Genomic DNA, 23,086 nt, shown 5'->3' with positions numbered 1-23,086 from the left:
CCCATTTTTGACCGACCTTAAGACTCAGACGTCACCGATTGAGCGCTTGGTGATGTTGCATAATGTGCTCGTTCAGAAGTTTCAGAGTCGTGGCCGTGAGCCCTGCCTCCGGACTTCCGAACCCTCTTCTTTGCCTTGCCTCGGTTTGCGAACCAGACTCGGTTTTCTCTGTTTCTTTTCCTGAGGGGAGGGAGAGGTCCCGTAGACCATCTCTCAGTGGCCGTGGGCTACATTTTGTGGCTATAGGCCATTTTGCCCATTTCGGGGCCTGGTTCCCAGTTTTCGGAGCCGTCAGGCCGTGTGCCTCGGTTCGGGACCGCTTAACCATCTCCATTTGCTCTGATTTTTGGCATACATCTTATTTTCTCCCTTTTGAGGGACATTGAGGTCTGAGAAACTCACTTCGTGGTCGAATACCACTTTCGATGTTTAACAGCCCATTTTCGGGACCCCGAACTGCGCGTTTTGGCCCCCGAACATTCGTTTTGCATCGGTTTTCATTCGTTTTTGGCAGGTACCTCTGTTTCATCACTAGGAAGGTCATGGAAGGGTGGGAGGCCAGAAATTGTTTCAACAACCAGTTTTTTACTCCTCCGGCGCCCTCCGACGCCCGTTTTTCGCACTTCCGAGCCAATGTTGAACACCTTGGAGCCATTTTCTTCAAACCCAAACCACATATTTGTGATGTACACACATGGGAGGACCCTAAAAGTTCATGGCCGGCCACTAATGCTTCTTGACCCTTTTGAACCCCTCCTTCCGAGCCAATGTTGAACACCCTTGGGCCACTTTCTTGAACTTTGAACCACATATTTGTGTTGTACACACATGGGAGGACCCTAAAATTTTATGGCCGGCCATTAATTCCATTTGAACCTTTTGAACCCCTCCTCAAAATGGCTTGTTCTCTCTCTTGTTTTAGAGTTTCCAAATGCGAACCACAGGGTTGTGAAGAGGAGACCTGGGAGGCCACCAATATGTGGTGGCCGGCCACTATTTCAAGTTGACCCTTTTGACCCCTAGCTGGCCGGCTAGGGGGGGTGGCCGGCCGGCCACTTCCAAGCCCAATAGGTGGCCGGCCATGTTCCTCTCTCCTTCCACTTTACAGCTGTGTAGCCCTTTCCCCCAGAAAATATCCCAATCCGGGGGATATTTTGTGGGGGAAAACTTGCCTGTTTTCCCCCACCTTTTGCCCCTCCTTTACTCCCCTTTTCTTTTCCATATAACCAGCTGGTGGCATCACATTTAGGGGTTAGAAATTTTGCTCTTCAAGGCTAGATACATAATTCTCCCTCCATCCCTCTCATTTTGCTTGAAAACTCCAAGTCCTACACCTTGTTTTCTTCATCACCATCAAGCTCTACCACCACCACTCCATCTCAGCAGAAAGGAGAGGAATTCCAGCATCTTAGAGGCAACAAATTTGGTCCAAGAAGTTGCTAGAGTTTGGTCTACAAGGGTGAGTTGCCATTTTTCTCTTTTTAGCTCATTTCTTGCAACATTTCTTAGCCTCTCTTTCTTGTACATTTGAGTTCCGGCCATAACTGAAATTAGTGTTATTTTGAGCTCATTTTCATCTTTCATTAAGGATATTTCTCTGTTTGAGTTTTATTTTTGGCACTTGCTTCACAACCCTCTTGTATGCCATCCTTTTTGCATGATATTTCTAGCCCATGTGTGATCTGTTTTTGAGCATTCTATAAACTGTAAATGTGCTTATTTTGGGCCCTTCTTAAACATTGTTGAAGGGCCCATCACCATTTGATGTTTCTATATGCCACCTACCATTATAGCCCTCTTTCCCCCTCATTTTTGCATGTTTTTTTAGCCTATTGTGTTTTCACTTTTCGACCATGATCAGAACTGAAAGTGGCCATATTTTGAGCCCCTTGTCATGTTTCATTAACAATATTTTTCTGTTTGATGAATGCTTTGTATACCTCATGTTATAGCCACTTTTGAGCCTCATTTTGCATTGCATTTCTAGCATGTTTGTATACTGATTTTGAGGCTTCCATAAACTTTAAATGTGCATATTTTTGGTCCCTCTTCAGTGTTGTAGAAGGGAATTTTTCAGTTTGGCTTTTGCATATACCACTTGCTTCATACCCCTCTCTTGACCCTCATTTTTGCATGCCATTGTTGCTCTACCTATGCTTTCTGTTTGACCATGTTCATAACTGAAAAAATGCCTATTTAGGGACTGCCTAGCTTCTGTATTTGCACTTCATGTCCATATTGTGCACGCATTGCATAGCTATAGGCCATTTCGGGTGCCTAAATTCGCATTTCGGGACTATTCCATGCATTTGGTATAATTTCGCCTCATTTCGGGACTGTTTTCCCCCATATTTTAGTGCTGAAATTCCATTAGAATGATTGCTTTCCATTTTTCATGCCATTTGCATTGCGTATACCATTGCCTCGGTTTGCGTGCCCGTGTGCACGCATTTCGAGGCACTTCATTTTCATCCATCGGCATCTTATGTGAGTGTGGCTGAGGCTCACTCATGTTGGTATAAGCCCATATCACATTTTTCATGTCATTTGCATTGAGTCTACCATTGCCTCGGTTTGCGTGCCCGTGTGCACGCATTTCGAGGCACTCTATTTTCATCCATCGGCATCCTATGTGAGTGTGGCTGAGGCTCACTCATGTTGGTATAAGCCCATATCACATTTTTCATGTCATTTGCATTGAGTCTACCATTGCCTCGGTTTGCGTGCCCGTGTGCACGCATTTCAAGGCACTCTATTTTCATCCATCGGCATCCTATGTGAGTGTGGCTGAGGCTCACTCATGTTGGTATAAGCCCATATCATGTTTTCATGTCATTTGCATTGCGTATGCCATTGCCTCGATTTGCGTGCCCGTGTGCACGCATTTCGAGGCACTTCATTTTCATCCATCGGCATCCTATGTGAGTGTGGCTGAGGCTCACTCATGTTGGTATAAGCCCATATCACATTTTCATGTCATTTGCATTGCGTATGCCATTGCCTCGATTTGCGTGCCCGTGTGCACGCATTTCGAGACACTTCATTTTCATCTACCGGCCTCTTATGAGAGTGTGGCTGAGGCTCTCTCATGTTAGTATAAGTCCATGTTGCATTCTATATGCCATTTTCCATGCCATTGCATTGCATATGCCATTGCCTCGGTTTGCGTGCCCGTGTGCACGCATTTCGAGGCATCTCATTTTCACAGCATAGTGCATACTAGGTTGTATCTTAGATCGCATTCATGTATTTCCTTGGTTTGCGTGCCCGTGCGCACGCACTTCGAGGCATCTCATTTTCACAGCATAGTGTATATTAGGATTGTATCTTAGTTGCATTTCATGCATGTCATGCATATTGCATCGTGTTCGGAATAGGAGTTAGCTCGGGCACAGGAAACGAGGTGCATTTCGTACTCCGAGTGACGGAATGTATCTCAATTCCCCAGTCACCGACACTCCGGATTATCCATGATGGAGTTAGGTTTTATTGGGTTTATACGTGCATTCATTCTATATTGAGTTGTGCATTTCGACTCCTCGGCCATCATGCCTCGGTATGCGTGATTGGTGGCACGAGGATCGAGGCATGCATATATTTGTGAAATACATTGCTATGCCCCTTTCCTGCTCTCTGTTGCAGCAAAATAAAGAATCAGCAACTTTCGGAGTCTGGCACGCTTTCCAAGAATAACTGCTAAACAGAGGCTAATTGGGGCATCTCGGTGGATTTCCGCGCAAAACAGCCTAACATACATCATCCATCAGAAGCAAGGCAGTCCCTGGCTTGCACGCCAGTTTTACAGCTTTCTTAGTTAATTTGTAAATTAATTAGGAATTTGTATATTATTCGGACTGTAATATTTGGACTGTAATATTCTTTTATTCGGGACTGTATATTTATTCGGACCCTCTGCGCGAGGGCACAACTGTAATAAGTGTGCGTGTGTGTGTTGTATGTCTTTCAACCCCACGTCTTTCTCCCTTTTATTTATCCGCTTATGATGGTTAGGTTAGGGCATATTTCAATTAGCATACAGTATGACAGTATGTTTGCATTATTCATCTGTTTTGCATGCACCGGGCTCGGCGCATCATACTAACTGCATTGTACTTTCAATTCCAAATTGAATACATGTTAGTTGTAGCATTTCATATGCCATGTTTAGAATAGCCGAGCCTGCTATAGTTTGCATTTTTGCATGTGTTGCATTAGGCATCTCTGCATACTTAGGATCATGCATGATTTCTAATGTAAATTCTGTTTTGGCTTGGGGTACCCGGTGAGTTTTATGCTTTAGCATCCTTGCATGCGCGTGAGTGAATGCCATGAATAGCATGCTTATCATGAGGCTAATTGCTTATGTGATATATCTGCCTGAATGCCTGTGGGTGAAGGTTGGGTTACTTAAGTTGGAATAAATCATCAAATGTTTCAAACCTACCTGCGAGTAGCAAACCCTCTTTCGAAAACAAACATGAAATGTTTTGTTCCAGTTCAGGCGACTCAGTCTATACTTATATGCTGTGTGCATCACATAGTAACCTAGGCTAATAACCGGAATAAGAACTCACAATGTTTTCAAAAATAGATATCATGGTTAGTAGAGGCCGATCTTTGATCGGGCGAGCGGGGGTGCTCACGAAGTGACCTTCCCCAATCGTACCCAAGTTCCCGAGCCGAAGCAACTTTGGTGATGACGGACATGTGGCCTTTTGGCACCGAGTCAGGGTTTCCTAAATTTCCCATTAATAAAATATTTAGGTGGCGACTCTGTATCTGGCAAAGCAGTCCATGTTTGACACTTCTTTCAAAAATATGTTTTCTCAAAAACGATTTGCCGGATTTGGACTCTTTGGTTCAGACGTAGAACCGTGACGACAAAATCGAGTCCGAGCTGTAGCGAGGGCCCCCGCGGGCTTGTTACACCCGTATCTATCAACACATTAGACAAAGAATTACACACTATAAAAATACCTCTCACAACTGAGGATCCTGGCAATAGCTCTGGCGTGGTAACAGCATACACACGTCCTTGTGGTCTCTGATCAACCCACTCATCTCTAGGAGCATAGGCCTGTTGCACTGACTGAGCCGAAGCGGCTCCTTGGTTGACTCGCGAAGTCTGAATTGAGTGAGCCTGTTGGTGGCTCTAAGTCTGCCTCGACCCTGATGCGCCAGATGCGCCTCCCAACTGCGAGCAAGCTCTCTTCATGTACCCTGACTAAGTGCACTGATAGCAAGTAGGCCCTTGACCCCTACTCTGAAACTGACTCTAGGATCGGTTAGGTGGTGGTGGTGGCAACATCTGCTGTCCTCCTCTCTTCTGCAGACATGCAAAGGCCTTATGACCCGGTTGGCCACACTTGAAACAAGAAAAACCACTCGGTGCACTCTTTCCGTGGTTCGTACTAAGCAAAGAAAAGGTAGATCTAGACTGCTGTAGTTGAGACTGCGATGAAAAAGCATTTTGTTCTTCTTATTGGGCCTATAGTCCTCTTGAGACCCTTGACCCCTCGACCTTGAACCCCGGATTCTCTCCTCCTCAGCCTTCACGGTAATCTCTACATGTGCCGCCACCTCCACAAGACGGTCATAGTTTCAGATCATATTTCCAGCAACCTTGAACAAGATCTTGGTTCTTAGTTTCTTCTCAAACTCAATACAACGGCGCTCTTTGGTTACGACCAACTCCGGTGCAAACCAGGACAAACTAGAGAAGGCCGCTTCAAACTCGGCCACGGACATGCTAAGTTGCTTGAGGTCGTGAAATTCTTGCCTTAACCTCTCCTTAGCAGTGAGAGGTAGGTACTTGTCTTGGAAAGCCACCACAAATGCTTCCCATGTTGGTTCTATTCGCCCCTTGGTGTATTTCCACCATTGGCCCGAATCTCCTTTGAGGTAGTAACTTGCAAGAGTCACTCTTAGCTCGCTGTCTTCTATGTGAAGCATCTCAAATGTCTTCACTGTTTGTTCCAGCCACTCATCCGCTTTCTTGGGCTCAGGGCCACCGTGAAACTCATCCGGTTTGGCCCGCAAAAACTCCCTAGTGAGAAAGCTCACCCCGTCTCTATGGCGTTCTCCCTAGCTTGGTTCTCCATCCTTAATATATTCAACGACTCCCTCAAGGCCCCCGCCATTTCTTGAGCTAGAGCCCCCATTGCGGCTTGACCTGCTTGCCTCGAAATTTCTGCTTGGCCCACCTGCTCGGCCACATTAGCTTGGCCTAACCCCTTCGCTTGCACCGGAACCTCATGGACCGGTACTTCATGCACGCCTCGGCGAGCCCTACCACGCCTTCCACCTCTACCACCACGGGCTTGACCCCTTCCTGACATCCTAATTAAGGAACAAGGTAAACAATTTAGCACATAATCTCAAATGTGCTTGGGACTTCTCTCACACGTTTGAACAGAACAATTTTATATATTTTCTACCATACAAACAACTCAATTTTCACTCCATATAAGCATTTAGTCACGTAAGCACATACGGATTATCCCTTTGTGATGAAATTAGTCCCACGAAAAATCAAGAATTCTTAATAGAACGAGTATTGATCAAGTACCCTTCTAATAAGACCTCAAGTAATTTAATAGGCGCAAACAACATCCCAAAAGTCCAATCCCATACCCATATAATCACATAAACATGTTATCACACAATCACAAAATACAGAACATTTCCTAATCATGCGAAATGAACCCACTGCGGCAAAACAACCACTCCCCGTGAGCCCCAAGTATTCAAACCCAGTAGCTCTAATACCAAGTTGTAACGCCCTAAAATAATCCAACATAATTTAGGTATATCAACCCACATTCATTTAAGAATAATAGCAATTCTCCAACCTTTACATCATTAATCAATACGGTTTGTACAAAATAGTCACACATGCGAATTATACATTCAATGAGATGAGATACATGAATCTATAGCACGTAGAACATCAAATCCCAAAAAAGAAATAAATGCCCTTGAGGGCTTATATATTCCAAGGCTTAAGCTTGGTTACACAAAAATGGTTTTATGAACCCATACATATATAGCCCTTGGCTTACAAAAAAAATGTGATGACAACAAAATAGAGCCTCGTGCTCTTAATACATACATCCACGCCCTAGTTTGGTGGGTTCACCACATCTTTTCTTACACCAAAATCCCATAGGGGTGAGCATAAAGCCCAGTAGAGAAATCTTTAACAAAGTATATACATTTATACAAGATTCCCAATATGAAATACACATGCCATGCTATGCCATTTGAAAGAAGATTTCATTTACATCTTTTGAAAAACTACCATGCTCAATGATAATTTGATATCTCAACAATTCAGAAATTTACAATTTAATTCGGAGGGGCGGTAAATATGACTCAGGTAATCCCTAGGTTGGTGTTTGTAAGTAGGCATAACTAGCACTACCAAAACCCCACTTTATCGGTTGCTAACCGGAAGGGAAGTGGTACTTCCTCCGCGCATTTTTCGGTCTTTCACCCTGGACACTTAGGCTAACTTAATCAATTTCATCTACACCTTCTATTTGGACTCACCAACGTATTTACCCCAAAACATTTCAATAAATTCATTTCATGACATTTCTTTCTCAATGTAAATGTTTTCGAATCTCAACTCCAAAACTTGCAACAATGCAATGTTAGAAATGCAAATACAATACATGCCAAAGCTAAATAATAATCTTGTAATAATCAATTGAATGAAATGCAATGCAATAATCGTCATCACTACATAACTTTTCTCCATTTTCAAGTATCTCAACAATAATACCATAGCAATCACATTTCCCATTCTTCCTCCCTTCAATGTAATTGCACATAATAGCCATCTATGCATTTAATTCTATCACTTAGATAGCAACATTCCATATTCCGAACTTTTCCTAACAATTTAATCATTTCGCAACCGTATCAATATCTCAGCGCAACAATTTCCAAAATTTCCATTTCTCATATTTCATCAAATCCATCATTTGTATATCAATTTATACACACACACACACACACACACACATATATATATCGATGAGAAATTTCCAGTCATTAAGCATTTTGGCACAAAAGGGACAAGATAATGACAATGTTGTCTATGAGTTCTCAATAACCTTTCAAACCCCAAATCCCTAGATTTCCTCACCACGACCAAGCACATTCAAAACTCTTGAGAGGGGGGTTTTCTTCAAAAAGTTTCTTTTTCTTAATCAATGTAGTTCAAATTTTCAAGAGATATTTTAAAAAGAACTAGGAGGAAAACTATTCTCAAATCACCCACATTCTTGAGCCAAAATCAAGTTTCAACATTTACAATGGAAAATTTCGAAATCTTCACAAGATCTAGCAAAAATATATATATAACTCCAAGAATAAACCCTACCTCAAGTTTTTGGAGAAGAGAGATGAGAATCCCCCAAATTTGACGATGTTGAAACGTGATCTCCATCGCACACAACGAATCCCTCTAGAAGCTATCCAACTTTGATGAAGAAACTATGGGCAAATTTCTAATGGATGTAAGGAGATCAAGGATTTGATCTTGTTTTGGTGTTGGAAATGTAGAGAGAAGGGAGAGAAAAGAGTTTTTTTTTTAGAGAGAGAGAGAGAGAGATACAACAAAAATGAGATAAAACCAGCCCAAAGAGAAAAAAAAAACAGGAAATTTGGTCTCACCTACCACCACATGTGTGGTACCCATGCCTGTACATGCGGAGCGTGCAGCCCTCCTTCTCTCACACCTACTACATCAAGTGCTTTTATTTCAGTATGCACTCAGTCACTCCCCCTGTTTGCCGCACGTGCGGCCTCACCCCTCGCATGTGCAGCCCCTTCTTCGCACGTGCGGCCCAAGCCTCAACATGTGCAGCTTTGGTCCCCTAGCCCCGAAAATTTCCAGCTCCACTCCCAACACTCCGAACCCGACCTCGCACCCTCCAAAATAAGTGAAGTACTCGGGATCAAACTAAATACAATACGAATTTTTAAGAAAGATTTTTTCAACAACACGCACTCGGCATAACTTAAAGCGGAACGAGGTGAATTACGCACTTGTCGTCACTGCTTTCTTAGGCTCGGGACCACCATGGAACTCATCCGGCTTGGCCCGCAAAAACTCTCTCGTAAGGAAACTCACCCTTGTCTCTATGACGTTCTCTTTATCTTGGTTCTCCGCCCTCAATATATTCATTGACTCCCTCAAAGCCCTCGCCATTTCTCGGGCTAGGGCTCCCATTGCGGCTTGACTCGCTTTCCTCGAAATTTCTGCTTTCCCCACTTGCTCGACCATATTAGCTTGGCCCGCTTGTCCGGCCACATTAGCTTGGCCAAACCCCTCCTTTTGCACCGGATCCTCGTGGACCGGCACTTCATACACACCCCAGTGAGCCCTACCACACCTTCCACCTCTACCACCATGGGTTTGACCCCTTCCTCACATCCTAATTAAGGAACAAGATAAACAATTTAGCACATAATCTCAATTGTGCTCGTGACTTCTCTCACACGTTTGACCACAACAATTCTATATATTTTCTACCATACAAACAATTCAATTCCATTCCACAAAAGCACTTAGTCACGTAAACACATACGGATTATCCTTTTGTGATGAAATTCGTTCTAGGAAAAACCAAGAATTCTTAGTAGAATGAGTATTGTTCAAATACCCTTCTAATAAGATCTTAAGGAATTTAATAGGTGCAAACAACATCTCAAAAGTCCAATCCCATACCCATCTAGTCATATAAGCATGTTGTCACATAGTCACAAAATACAAAACATTTCTTAATCATGTGAAATGAACCCATTATGGTAAAACAACCACTTCCCACGAGCCCCAAGTATTCAAACCCAGTAGCTCTGACACCAAGCTGTAACGCCCCAAAAATTTATATCATCTTATGAATACAACAATCAACATTCATTATAAGAAAGGATGCAATTCCTCAAACTTTACATCATTAATCAATAAGGTTTGTACCAAAATAGTCCCACATGCAAATTATACATTCAATAACATCAATACATGAATCTATAGCATGTAGAACATCAAATTCAAAGGTAAATAAAATGCCCTTATAAATTCCAAGGCTTAAGCCCGGTTACACAAAATGGTTTCACAAACCCATACATTTATAGCCCTTGGCTAGCAAAATGAACCACCACAAAATAAGAGCCATTTGCTCTCCACAAAATATGTGCACGCCTCTAACTCGGCGGGATCACCACATCTTTTCCTGCACCAAAATCCCATAGGGGTGATCTTAAAGCCTAGTAGAGAATTCTTAACAAAGTACATACATTTTATGCAAGTCTCACAAACTGAAATGTACATGCCATGCTAAGCCTTTTGAAAAAAAAATCACATTTACATCCTTTGAAAACTATGATGCTCCATGATAACTTGAAATCTCAACAATTTGAAATTTACAATTTTATTTAAAGGAGGCGGTAAATACGACTCAGGTATCCTAAGTTTGTGTCTGCAAGTAGGCATAACTAGCACTACCAATACCCCACTTTACTGGTTGCTAACCGGAAAGGAAGTGGTACTTTCTCCGCGCGTGTTTTCGGTCTTTCACCCTAGACACTCAAGCCAACTTAATCAATTTCATCTACACTTCCTATCCGAACTTACCAACGTATTTACCCCAAAACATTTCAATAAATTTCATTTTTGTTTCAATGTTTCTTTCTCAATGCAAGTTTCAAATCTCAATTCAACATTACAACAAGCAAGGTATTTGCAATGCCCATGCAACAATTATCCATGTCATGAAATGATCAACCATGTAATGAAGTGATTATCCATATGATATATCATCCTACCATTCACAAAGCTTTCCCACAAACTCTCCATTTGTAATCACAATTTCCTCTTTGCTTTCCAATGCATTTCAACATATATAACATTTGAATTTTTATAGCTATTCAAGTGTAACAACAATCCCACATCTCATGTGTCCTCAACCATTTGTTATTCCATGATTATGTGCATATATACTTAAACAATAGATTCATTAGTAAGGTCATAGAGGCACAACAAGGGGACCATGAAGTAGAGTCTACTCGGGTTAAAATTTCCAATGAAAAGGAAGAGAAAGATTTGAATGTTCACTCGGATCTAAGTGTGCGTTATCTAGACCGTTTGTTTGTACCGGAATCTTGTAGAGAGGAAGTACTTCGGGAGTTCCATCACTCACGCCTTGCGGTACATCCGGGAGGCACCAAAATGTATCATGATCTTAGCCGTCAATTTTGGTGGAGGGGTATGAAGCAAGATGTCACTTTATTTGTATCGAAGTGCCTTGTCGACAAGTGAAGGCCGAACACCAAAGGCCAGCGGGTTTGTTACAACCCTTACCGATAGCCGAGTGGAAATTGGAGCGCATTACCATGGATTTTGTAGTTGGGTTTCCTAGAACACAGCAAGGCAATGATGCCGTTTGGGTGATTGTTGATAGGTTGACTAAGTCAACCCATTTCATTCTGATGTGCACCAGCGACTCAGTTGAACGCTTGGCAGAGTTGTACATTAAAGAAATAGTCCGACTTTATGGAGTCCCTGTGACTATTGTGTCGGATAGGGATCCTCGTTTTACTACCTGGTTGTGGAAAAGCCTTCAGTGGCGTTGGGAACTAAGTTGACCTTTAGCACCACTTATCATCCTCAAACCGATGGATAGTCAGAACGTACCATTCAGATTTTGGAGGACATACTTAGAGCCTGTGTCCTTGATTTTAAGGGGCCTTGGGAAAGGCACTTACCATTGATTGAGTTTGCTTACAACAATAGTTATCAAGCTAGTATTGGGATGGCACCATTTGAGGCCTTGTATAGCCGACCTTGTAGATCACCGGTTTGTTAGGCCGAAGTGGGTGATGCACCGTTACTGGGTCTGGAAATTGTTAGAGAGACAACCGAGAAAGTTGTTCTCATTCGGAAGAGGTTAGCTACGGCCCAAAGCTGACAAAAGAGTTATGCTGATAAGAAGAGACGACCTTTATCTTTTGAAGTTGGTGACCATGTGTTTCTAAAAATCTCACCAAGACGGAGTTTGATGAGATTTGGTAAGAGTGGTAAATTATCTCCAAGGTTTATTGGGCTTTTTGAGATGTTAGAGCGAATTGGAGAAGTGGCATACCGGTTAGCTTTACCGCCACAACTTTCGGGAGTTCATAACGTATTTCATGTATCTATGCTTAGGAAGAATGAACCTGACCCTTCTCATGTTCTTGATTGGGTCGACTTGGAGGTAGATGAGGATGCCTCTTACGAAGAATGACCAGTTCAAATATTAGATACCCGGGAGCAAGTGCTACGGGGCAAAACTATACCGTTGGTAAAGGTGTTGTGGAGACACCATGCGGTTGAGGAAGCAACGTGGGAACGGGAGGCGGAAGTCCACTCCAAATATTCAGAATTGTTTGAAAATGTTTAAGTTACTTTTCGTTGTAATATTCCCTTGTGTTTGAGGGAAATGTATAGAGATTGTTAAATACATGTTGTTATGTATGTTTTTATTTTAAGCATGAAGTTGTTATGGGTTATCATTACTTTTGGAATAACTTCATGTTGATGAGTAATTGAGAGGTTGTTGATAATGAGGTAACCATGATGTAATGGTGAGATTTAGTTGAGAGCTAATGTTGTGATTTGGAAATGGAAGAGCGTGGTTTTGATCGCTTGAAAAATCTTTATTCGGGTAGTTTGATTTAATTTCGGGGATGAAATTTCCTAAGGTGGGGAGGTTGTAGGATTTGTGTCCTTCAAAGCTTTTGGGAAAGTGTATTCAAATTCTTTATTTTTGTTTGGGAAATCTTTGGTGTTGTTATGGGTTGGTTTTGGAGGAGTATAATCCGATTTAAACTTGTTGGGTTTGGTTGTTCACACTTGTTCTTGTCAAAAGTCCCTTGGAAACTTAGAAATTCTATTTTAGGGTCGACACCAACCTTCTTAAGAGTCGACCCTTACCTATTGGTGAAATTTTGGGAGTGTTGCTGGAAAATAGGGTAAACACCAGACTTGGAGAGGGTCGACCCTCTTATGTCTGTGTGTTAGTTGCTGGAAAATAGGGTCGACCCCCTCCTGTTTAAGGGTCGACCCTCTTGCATGCTGTCAAACATAAGTTTCTTCATAGGGTCGACCCCTGTGTTGAAAGGGTCGACCCCTGCAAACTTTTTTTTCCAGATTTCAGTCCGTTTTGGGCCTACGTTTTGGGGATTTTGACTTGGTCTTTTGGGTTGACTTTGGGACTTCATTTTACTTTGACCTAGCACTATAAATAGGTTCCTCACTTACCCTCTTCTTTACCTTTCCTTCTCTTTTTCTTTCTCCAAGCCGTGAGACTCTTCCATTCTCTCCAAAATCACTTTTTTGCTCAAAGATCTTTAGATCTACTCACTTGGAAGCATCTTCTTGCCTTGCTCCTTTGAGAATAAGTGTAAATCTTGTCAAGAGCTTCGTTTTGATCCAAGTAGAAGTTGGTTTTGACATCTTTGGAATTTCAACCTTATTTTGCTCATCTTCTCTTTAAGCTTGAGGTAGGAATTTTCTTTGAGTTATATATATGTTTTTGCAAGATCTAGACGATTTTCGAAATCATCCTTTGATTAGTTTTGAAAAGTGATTGCTGATTTAAGAAGATGAGTGATTTTGAAAGTGGGTTTACTTCATTTTCCTTTAAAAATAGAAATTGAGGGTTTTTAAACTATGTTGATGAAAGAAAGATGTTTTTGGTGAGACCTTCTCAAATATTTGAAGATGAATGGTTTTTGGTGAGAAAACCTAGAAATTGGGGATTTTTAAGAAAGATGTTGAAAATCTTTAGAAGATGTTGTTATATTTATTTTGTGTGCCAAAATAAAAGATGTTTGAAAATTGTTTATTTATTACATATAAATGATGGTTTTCCATGGAATAAGATAATTGTTGAAGTTTTGGAAATTGTTGTTTAAAAGTGTTGATATAGTCTTGAAATGATTAAGTTGCTGGAAATGTTTGAAATGCGGGAATTTTGTTATCCCTTGGATGAATTGAAATAAAAGTATTTATTCATCTTGTGAAATTGCATTGAAGTGAGAAATGAGAATTTTGATCACAATGGGAATATTGTGTGGGAGTATTGAAAGTAGAAGAAATATTGCATTGTATTATTAATCATTGCATTGGCATATCAATTCATTTGATTACATTGAACTTTGAAAGTTGATTTGAAAACTTGCATTGAGAAATGAATGTTGAGAAATAAGTTTTCATGAAATGGTTTTGGGGTAAATACAGTGGTAAGTCTTGAAAGGTAGTGTAGAGAATAGGTGTCGAGCCTTTCAGTCAATACTGGTAAAAATGACAGATTATGGGTGTCAAGCCCTCCAGTTGATACTGGTAAAAATGACAAATTGGTAGTACTTGTGTAGTCTCCTTGCAAACGCTGACCTAGGGATTACCAGAGTTGTATTTGCCGCCCCTCGAATAAAATTTGATAAATGTTGAGCAGTTGAAATTGCATGACATCATTGAGCATGATGGTTTTCAAAAGATGAAGGTGTGTTTTACTTTCAAAAAGGCATGGCATGGCATGGCATAAGCATTCCATCTCACAAGACTTGTATAAAATGTATATACTTTGTTAAGAATTTTCTACTGGGCTTTATGCTCACTCTACGGGATTTTTGTGCAGGAAAAGATGTGCGCCTAACTGAAGGTGTGGAAGTGTGTGCAGAGAGCATAATGTGCTCATTTGCTGTGACTCTGATTGTAAGCCAAGAGCTTTGTATGTGTGGGTTTGAATAACCGTTTTGTGTAACCAGGCTCAAGCCTTGGAAACTTGTAACCCTTGGGGGTATTTGTTGTTTAATTAATTGTTGTTAGATTAACTGTATTATCGCATGATGTCACGCCCCCAAAATAATACAATAAAGATAACTCATATGCGGAATAAATATGAGAAACAACATACTTTCATATATCAGAATTCACTGTTTAACAACCAGTTAAATGTCATGTGGGCTTACATGTTTCCAAGTCGTTGCTTGGTTACACAAATTGAGTCTTGCTCATTACATCTTAAGCCCTTGGCTTTACAAATAACAAACATACACACATAAGGCATAATTAAGAAGCTCTTGCTTCCCAATACTTCATCCACGCTATTGCCTTGGAGAAAGCATCTCACCAGTACCTGAAAATGGTATTCCCATATAGGGTGAGCCAACAGCCCAGTAGAAATAATCTAACACAATTTATGAGGTTTAGCGAAGGTATAAATACCAAGTACATAAACAATGCCGATCCTAAAACATCCACAAGACCTGCATATCCATATGCCACTAAGACCAACCTTATTCCATTTTCCTTTAATTTCATTTCCAGTTCATATATGCTACTCAATTCATGAGTTAAATTCGTTATCTTTCAACAATCAAAATGAAACTACAACTCAATGATTTTCCAATTATGCAAAAATCACATAAACACTTCAAACCTGCCATTTTACGGATATTTCGTCCGAAGGAATCGGCACCCATTTATATATAAAATTTCGGGTCTTTCACCCAGGACACTCCGGCCAACTTGCTTTAAATGGATTCCATCCCCTTTCTCATCCCAAACAAATATACATATGCAATGTATTTATAAACATAATCACATATGGAGTACATCCCCTTTCTCCTCCCAATAAACATACATATACAATGTATCTATAACATGGTCATATTCAATGACACCAACAATGGATTAGCATTAAATCGCCTAATCTTCATGTAATTTCTACAACAATCATAGCTATCCTCCACCGATAGCCCAATGCAATTATTTCTAAAGAGATGTTCAATATCAAAGTAAATAGTTTATTAAAAACTTCCATAGGTGAGATAATACATATCCAATATCACCATTTATAATCACAACCTCCCAATTTCACATTTTCAATGTTAATCCCAATTATTTATGCAAAACAATAATTTAATCAAAATTAGGGTAGAATCCCTCTTTCACCAAATATCAACCCAAACACCAAAATCAACTATTTTGGCACAATATGATCTTATATTCAAGTCTCATACTCGTTTACCTCATATTCATCAAAACCCCTCTTTTCATTTCACACCCAAATCCTAGATTTGTCCAAACCACAACCAAATCCCATCATCTATACACAATAGCAAATAATTGAGCTAAAAACCATATTAGAGTGTAGAAAATCCCTACCTCAAGCTAGAAGAGGAAACAAGCTAATAATCCAAATTTTCAATTTTGCCGAATTTTGATCTCCACCGATCAAAATGTTGCTCTTACCAAGCTCTTCATAATGATAACTACAAGTTTAGTTCACATCTGCTTGTCCAATCCAATCACACAACAAAAAATAATGAACATTATAGAAATTTTTGCCAAAACTTTATAATTGCTAACCTGCTTTCGGGTTAAGGGTTGACGTGTCTCCAAGATTGCACATGGATCAATGCTAAGCCATATACTGCTGATAGACAATCACAACTCTTTCTCACTCTCGAGTTGCGCTTCAGTGGTTGCCTTTTCTACTTCTTCCAGAACAAATATTTTAAGTGACTCCACATCTCTCGGTCCTTGGTACTTTACGACTTCTTCTCCGTTATAAAAGAGCTTGAATGTAGGATATGAATGAATATCAACTTTGTTGCAAACTGGTTTATCTGTACCGTAATCAACTTGTCCAATCTCTATCTCATCCTCCCCTTCCATTGTCTTCCCCACGTCTTTCCATAATGATCCCAACTTTTTAGAATGCTTACACCAAGGAACACAAAATTGCACAAACCATGCAGTGTCTTTCTTCTTCACCTTGTCGTTGAATGTATTAGCGGTTAGGGTTATGAGTTTAGATTCAATAGTTAATAGATTCGATACAACAACAACAGCAAGTGATATTAGAATCACAGAACAGTGGTGGTGGTGGTGTTTCATCGCAGCTCTTCTTCTTCTCCTTTGTCTTTCAATGATGTTTCCGGGTTTGACATCAGAGCTGCGGAACTTGGCACCGCGGAGCTGCGTGACGGACCATAGAGACTCGAAGACGGTCCCGAATGCATGATGGTGAGATTGGATCGGAGGGTATGATCACCGCCAATGATGAGAGGGTATCCAGGTTCCAATCTATGGAGATCGAAGCCATGCCCGACCCGAAAAAGTAGAGAATTGGGCGGAGTAGCAGCGGTCTTCTTCGGCTCAGCTTCCATAACAGCACTCGTGGTTTCAGCCACCACTACCACCGCCATGACCACGCTGCTGATCTACTGATAAACCCTTATTATTATTTCTCATCGCTTTCTATGTAACGCCCTCATAATAATACATAATCTCAGCATCCAACCTTTCTATCTACATGATAGGTAAGTCACATTTCCATACATACATCAGAGTCAATGTTACAAAGGTGTAGTTCATATAAGTTACAAATGTTTACAAAGGTGATAGAATGCCCTGCGGGCTTACATCTTTCCAAGCTGTTACTTGTAGACACCCCATTTTTGACCGTCCTCAAGACTTGGACGTCACCATTGGAACACTTGGTGATTACCCTTGTTTGTGTTCGTTTGGAGTTCCCGGAGGTCTCGGCTCGCGCGTCTTGCCTCAGGATCTCCGAACTCGACTGTTTAGTGTCTGGTTTTGCACCAAACACTTGTGTTTTGCCTTGGAGGGGCAGGGAATGCCTTGTGAGGCATCCCCACGCACCACCAGCCATGGCCAGAGGCCACCGGCTGGTTTTTGTTTCCATCGGCAATCTATTTTTCCGGTCGGCACTCTTTGTTGCCGGTCGGCACTCCCTTTTGCCAAAATGGCATCTTTGGCCGGCCGACTACTGTGCATCTGCTTTTGCAGATATTTTATCACAGGTGTCTTGCATTTGGCTCCCCTTCATACACGTGTATAGAGGGATCTCTCTCTTTAGAAGCTTGTCTTGTAAGCTTTACAAGACAAAAAGGCTCTATAAGAGAGAGTCTTCTCTCTTGGCCTTAGGGGGTTAGACATTTTAGACATTTTAGAGAGTTTAGACAGCCATTTTTAGGGTTTGAGTTCTAGGGTTAGGGTTTCATATATATCCTATCTCTATATCTCCCTCTTGTGTGTGTTCTAGGTGTTTTAGTCCATACTATTGCACACAAACACCTAGTGCTTCACCTTCCTTTGGTTACTAAGGTTCTAAGGGGCTGGTTTTGGTATTTTGGAGCTGGATTCAAGCCAAGGAGGGCTGTTGGAGCATCATTTGTGAAGGTGGTCTACAAGGGTGAGAAACTTCCCTTTTATTCTCCATTTTTGCATTGCTTTTCTACCTATCTTAGAGCTATTTTTGTGCTTAGTGTATAACATAAAAAAGTTCTATTTTTTAGCCCTTTTGATTGTTTATTAAGAGTGTTTTGTGGTTTGGGTTTGTTTGCCCCCTCCTAAGCCTTGTAAGGCTCCTTTTTGTGCTATTTTGTGCAAGTTTCAAGACTTTGGTGTTTGGGCCTCATCACCACTGAAATCTTGAGGGATTTCAGTGGCGGAGATGGTGCCTTGAAGTCTCCAAAAGGGGAGGGCCACCCCCTCTCCTTATTGTCCTTGAAAGGGACCCTTTTTGGCCTCTTGAGGGAGCATCATGTTAGAGTGTGTATTGATCATGTCTTGGCTGTTTTCCATGTTTATTATGCCATGATATAACCTTATTGTGTGTTGGTTTTGGTACACCATACATACTGTAGACACCCCATTTTTGACCGCCCTTAAGACTTGGGCACTACTGATGGTTTGCTCGGTGTTGAGAGATGTGCAGGGCAAAGATTCAGTTTCTTCGGCAAGAAGAGAGGCAAATCTTTCAAAACACCTTGCTTAGGGGTTTGAAGTTGAAGAAAAGAGGAGAAGAGGGGAGAAGCCAAGTTGGAGAAGAAGATAGGCAAGAATTGCTAAGAGAGAGTCGAGCAGTCCTCGCTGAATCGGGCTTATTAATCTGCATACTTGGATTTTAGCTATGAGGCCACCACCGTTGGAAAACTTACTTTTGGGGCTTCATTTTGCACTCAAGAATCTCCTAGAGCCAAGTCCGGGTGGGGGAGATATGATCAGTTGAAGTTGGGCATCATCCCGGTTGGATCGAATCTGCGCGGCTTCACGAAAAAGGGCATAACTTTTTGCACAGAAGGAATTTTAATGCAAGGTTTGCGCCATTGGAAAGCTAACTTCCGGGGCTTCAATTTGGACACCCACCGGCCATTTTTTGAGCTTGGAAGCACCTATCGGAAAGCTATTTATCCGGCCGGCAATTTATTGTGCCGACCGGCACTTTATTGTGTTGACCGGCAATTTATGCTGGCCGACGACCTTCCGGAGCATTCTGCAGATTGAGTGGATTCCAGCTGTTCCAGCTGGAGTGCACAGAATCGATCCCCCATGCACATGTGTGGTTGTTTTGCACCTTGTGAGCCTTTGAACCCCCCCTAACCTTCTAGAAGCTTGAACCCTTTGGCCAAGCTTCTTGGAGAAGCTTGGCCAGCTGTTTTAGCTTCCTCTAGAAGCCTTGCACCCCCTTGAACCCCTTTGACCCTTTCCCTTTACTTAGCTTGTAAGTTAAATGCTTCCCTTGCCTTATATAAGCACCATTCCTCTCCCTTTGTCTAGGTTGGATGGTTTTGAAGCAAAAAAACCAGAGATATACCATGTATATCTGATATACATACATACAACCCTCAATCTCTCTCCAGATCTCTCTCATTCAATCATCAAATACCCTTGTTCTTGGACCATTTCTTCACCAACCCATAGCACCACACCCCTACACTTCATTCCAGCACATTGGAGGTCATTTGCAGAGGCTAGGAGCACCCAAACTTCAACCAAAAGCTGCTGGTTCATTGGTCTACAAAGGTGAGTCCTCTTCTTCCCTTTTCTAGCCTATTCTTGCATCATATCTAAGCCATAGTTGCTGGTATATTTGACCTCCGGCCAAAACTGAAAGTGGCCTTATTTTGAGCTATTCTACATGTTTGTTAAAGGGCTCAACACTGTTTGAGCCCTCCATCTTGCACTTGCTTCAATATCTACTTGTATGTCAATATTCTTGCATGCTTCACTAGCCTATCATTTTTCTATTTTTGGACCATGATCAAAACTGAAAGTGGCCTTATTTTGACCTTCTTAACATGTTTTATTAAGGGTTTGCTTTTTTGGTGAATGCTTTGTATACCTCATGTTATAGCCACTTTTGAGCCTCATTTTGCATTGCATTTCTAGCATGTTTGTATACTGATTTCGGGGCTTCCATGAACTGTAAATGTGAATATTTTTGGTCCCTCTTCAATGTTGTAGAAGGGCATTTTTCAGTTTGGGCTTTGCATATACCACTTGCTTCTTTGGCCACCTTTTGGCCCGTTTTCTTGCATCAGAGCTTAGCCATATCTATGTTTGTTTTTGGGGTTTTTACAGTTCTGCAAAGTGGCTTATTTTGGGCCCCTCTTCAATGTTGTTGAAGGGCCCTAACATGTTTGGGGTCAGCAACTGTGAGTTGCTTCATAATCTCATGTTTAGGGCCGTTTTTGTATGCCATTTTAGCCCCATCTTTGCTTGCTGTTTGGCCATGTCATAAACTGTAAAAATGCTTGTCTCAGAGCTGTCTTGCTTCTGTCTTCATGCTCCATGTCCATATTGTGCATGCTTTGTATAGCTGTAAGCCATTTCATGTGCCTAATCTTGCATTTCGGGATCTATTCCATGCGTTGAGTGTCGTTTCGTTATGTTTCGGGGCCGTTTTGCATCACCTATCGCCTCTGAAATTTGCATGCGAATTGTCCATGTTTGAGCCTTTCAAATGCGTCGAAAAGTCGCTTCATTATGCTTAAGTCTTGGACCATGTATCTATGCATGTTTGCATGTCATTTGCCTCCATGCACTTAGCATTTTGGCCACTGTTTTGGGCCTAACTAGAGCTGCCTAATTCATGTTTAAGACCATCCTTTGCTTATTTGCATGCTCACCTTGCATGTTTGCTTGTATCGGCATGTTGCATCCTTAGCTCGTATGCCTAAGTTGCATTGCATCTTGCATGCATCACCTTGCCTCTTGAGATGAGTATGATAGAGGTTAGGCCTCCTTGTGTGTTTATTTGGCTTGCATGCATTTTGAAATTGAAGTTGCACACTTGATTCTTTGGGCCATCATGCATGGAAATGCGTGATTGGTGGTCCGAGAATCGGGGCACATCCTCCTTTGAGTCATTAACATGATAAGGAATGTGATTGGTGCATAAATTGTTTGAATTGCATTGCCATGCAAGATTTTGCCCTTTGCTGCAGTGAGTTGCAGGTTCTGCAGGAATTTATTGCCGGCCAGCAGTATTTAGTGCCGACCGGCAGTCAATCGATGGCCGGTGGATCTATTTTGTGCCGGTGACTAAATGCTACTGCCGGTGGAAATTCTGCTCAGCCGATGATATCCCCCAGTGTCCTGAGAGGCATCCCTGAGACTTTGGCAGTTTTCAGAAGAGCAGAGCAGGGAAAACAGAGGCAAACTATGCATGGCAGTGCGATTCCGAGCCAGTCCCGAGCATGTGTTGCATCTGGCCCTCGCCCCGAGGCGGTTTACTGTTTTTCTTTAGCTTAGTTAATTTGTTAATTAATTAAGCAATTTGTAATATTTAATTAGCTTGCGTAGTTAATTAATTTGTATTATTATTTTGGTCCCTTCGAGCGAGGGCAAATTTGTAATAAGTGTGGGTGCGTGTGTGTATGTCTTCCAACCCCCACTTCTTTCTCCCTTTTATTTACCTGCCTATGATGGTAGACTAGGGCATATTTAAATTAGCATTACAGTATGATAGCATACGTGCATCCATACATTTGTCTTGCATGCACCAGGCTCGGCGCATCAGGCTAACAGCATTAGCATTCCAAATCTAACTTGAATACATGCTACCTGCGCATTTTCACATGTCATTCATAGACTAGCCGAGCCTACTCTAGTGACATTCCGTGTGCGTTTCATTAGGCATTTAAACATGGACTTGGATCATGCATTGATTGCTAACGAGTTCTTTGTTTTGGCACGGAGTACGATGTAAGTATTTGTGCTTTAGCATCCTTGCATGCGTGTGAGTGTTGCCATGATAGCATGATTACCATGAGGCTAGTTGCTTACGTGATATTACTGCTTAAATGCCTGTGGATGGAGGTCGAATTGCTTAAATTGGGATAACACATTAAAACTGTGAATTTTAAAGCCCACTAGATAGTGGCAAAACCATCTTTTCTAAAAGCCCACTTGAGGGTGGCAAAACCTGCATTTTAGCCTACTTACGAGTAGCAAACCATTTTCAAAACAAACATGAAATGTTTTGTTCCAATTTAGGTGATTTGGTCTATACTTGTTTGCTGCGCGCATAACATAGTAATTCTAGGCTAATAACCAGAATAAGAACACATAGACGTTTTCAAAACAGAATATCACGATTAGTAGAGGCCGGTCTTCGGACCGGGCGAGAGGGGGTGCTCATAGCTGACCTTCCCCGATCGTACCCAAGTTCCCGAGCCGAGGTAACTTTGGTGATGACGGACACGTGGCCTTTGGCACCGAGTCAGGGTTTCCTAAATTCTCCTTTAATAAAATATTTAGGTGGCGACTCTGTATCTGGCAAAGCAGTCCATGTTTGGCACTTCTTTCAAAATCTGTTTTCTCAAAACGATTTGCTGGATTTGGACTCTTTGGTTCAGATTTAGAACCGTAACAAAATCGAGTCCGAACTGTAGTAGTGAGGCCCACGCGGGCGCATCTACACATACTTAGCATACCTACCATGTAATGCCTTGTTATTGCCTTAATATGCTTTAGGTTGTTAGCCTTTGTTCAAGCATGTTTTAGGCTTAGCTTTGTGAAGTTTTTGTGCATATTTTGCCATGTTTAAGGTCTGTCCTAGGTTGTTTGGGTCGAATTTGGCATGCTTAGTATAGCCCCTTTGTATTCCGGCTTGTTGGCCTTAAGTGTATGAATGTATAGCATGACATTCTTGCATTGATTTAGTGGTTTGGAACTATCCACCATGTCATTTCAGTCCCCTTTGCATGCCTATATGTT

General features: G+C 41.6%; 1 pseudogene; it reads right to left on the bottom strand.

Moving 5' to 3' along the window:
* Positions 1-16,501: 16,501 nt before the first annotated feature.
* On the bottom strand, positions 16,502-16,954 carry LOC114315910 (protein disulfide-isomerase 5-1 pseudogene; annotated as a pseudogene).
* Positions 16,955-23,086: the final 6,132 nt, after the last annotated feature.

Source organism: Camellia sinensis, chromosome 5 (genome assembly GCF_055761805.1).
Source record: "Camellia sinensis isolate YWXY chromosome 5, ASM5576180v1, whole genome shotgun sequence".
NCBI classification, from domain to species: domain Eukaryota; kingdom Viridiplantae; phylum Streptophyta; class Magnoliopsida; order Ericales; family Theaceae; genus Camellia; species Camellia sinensis.
This window is presented reverse-complemented; position numbering and strand designations above follow the sequence as displayed.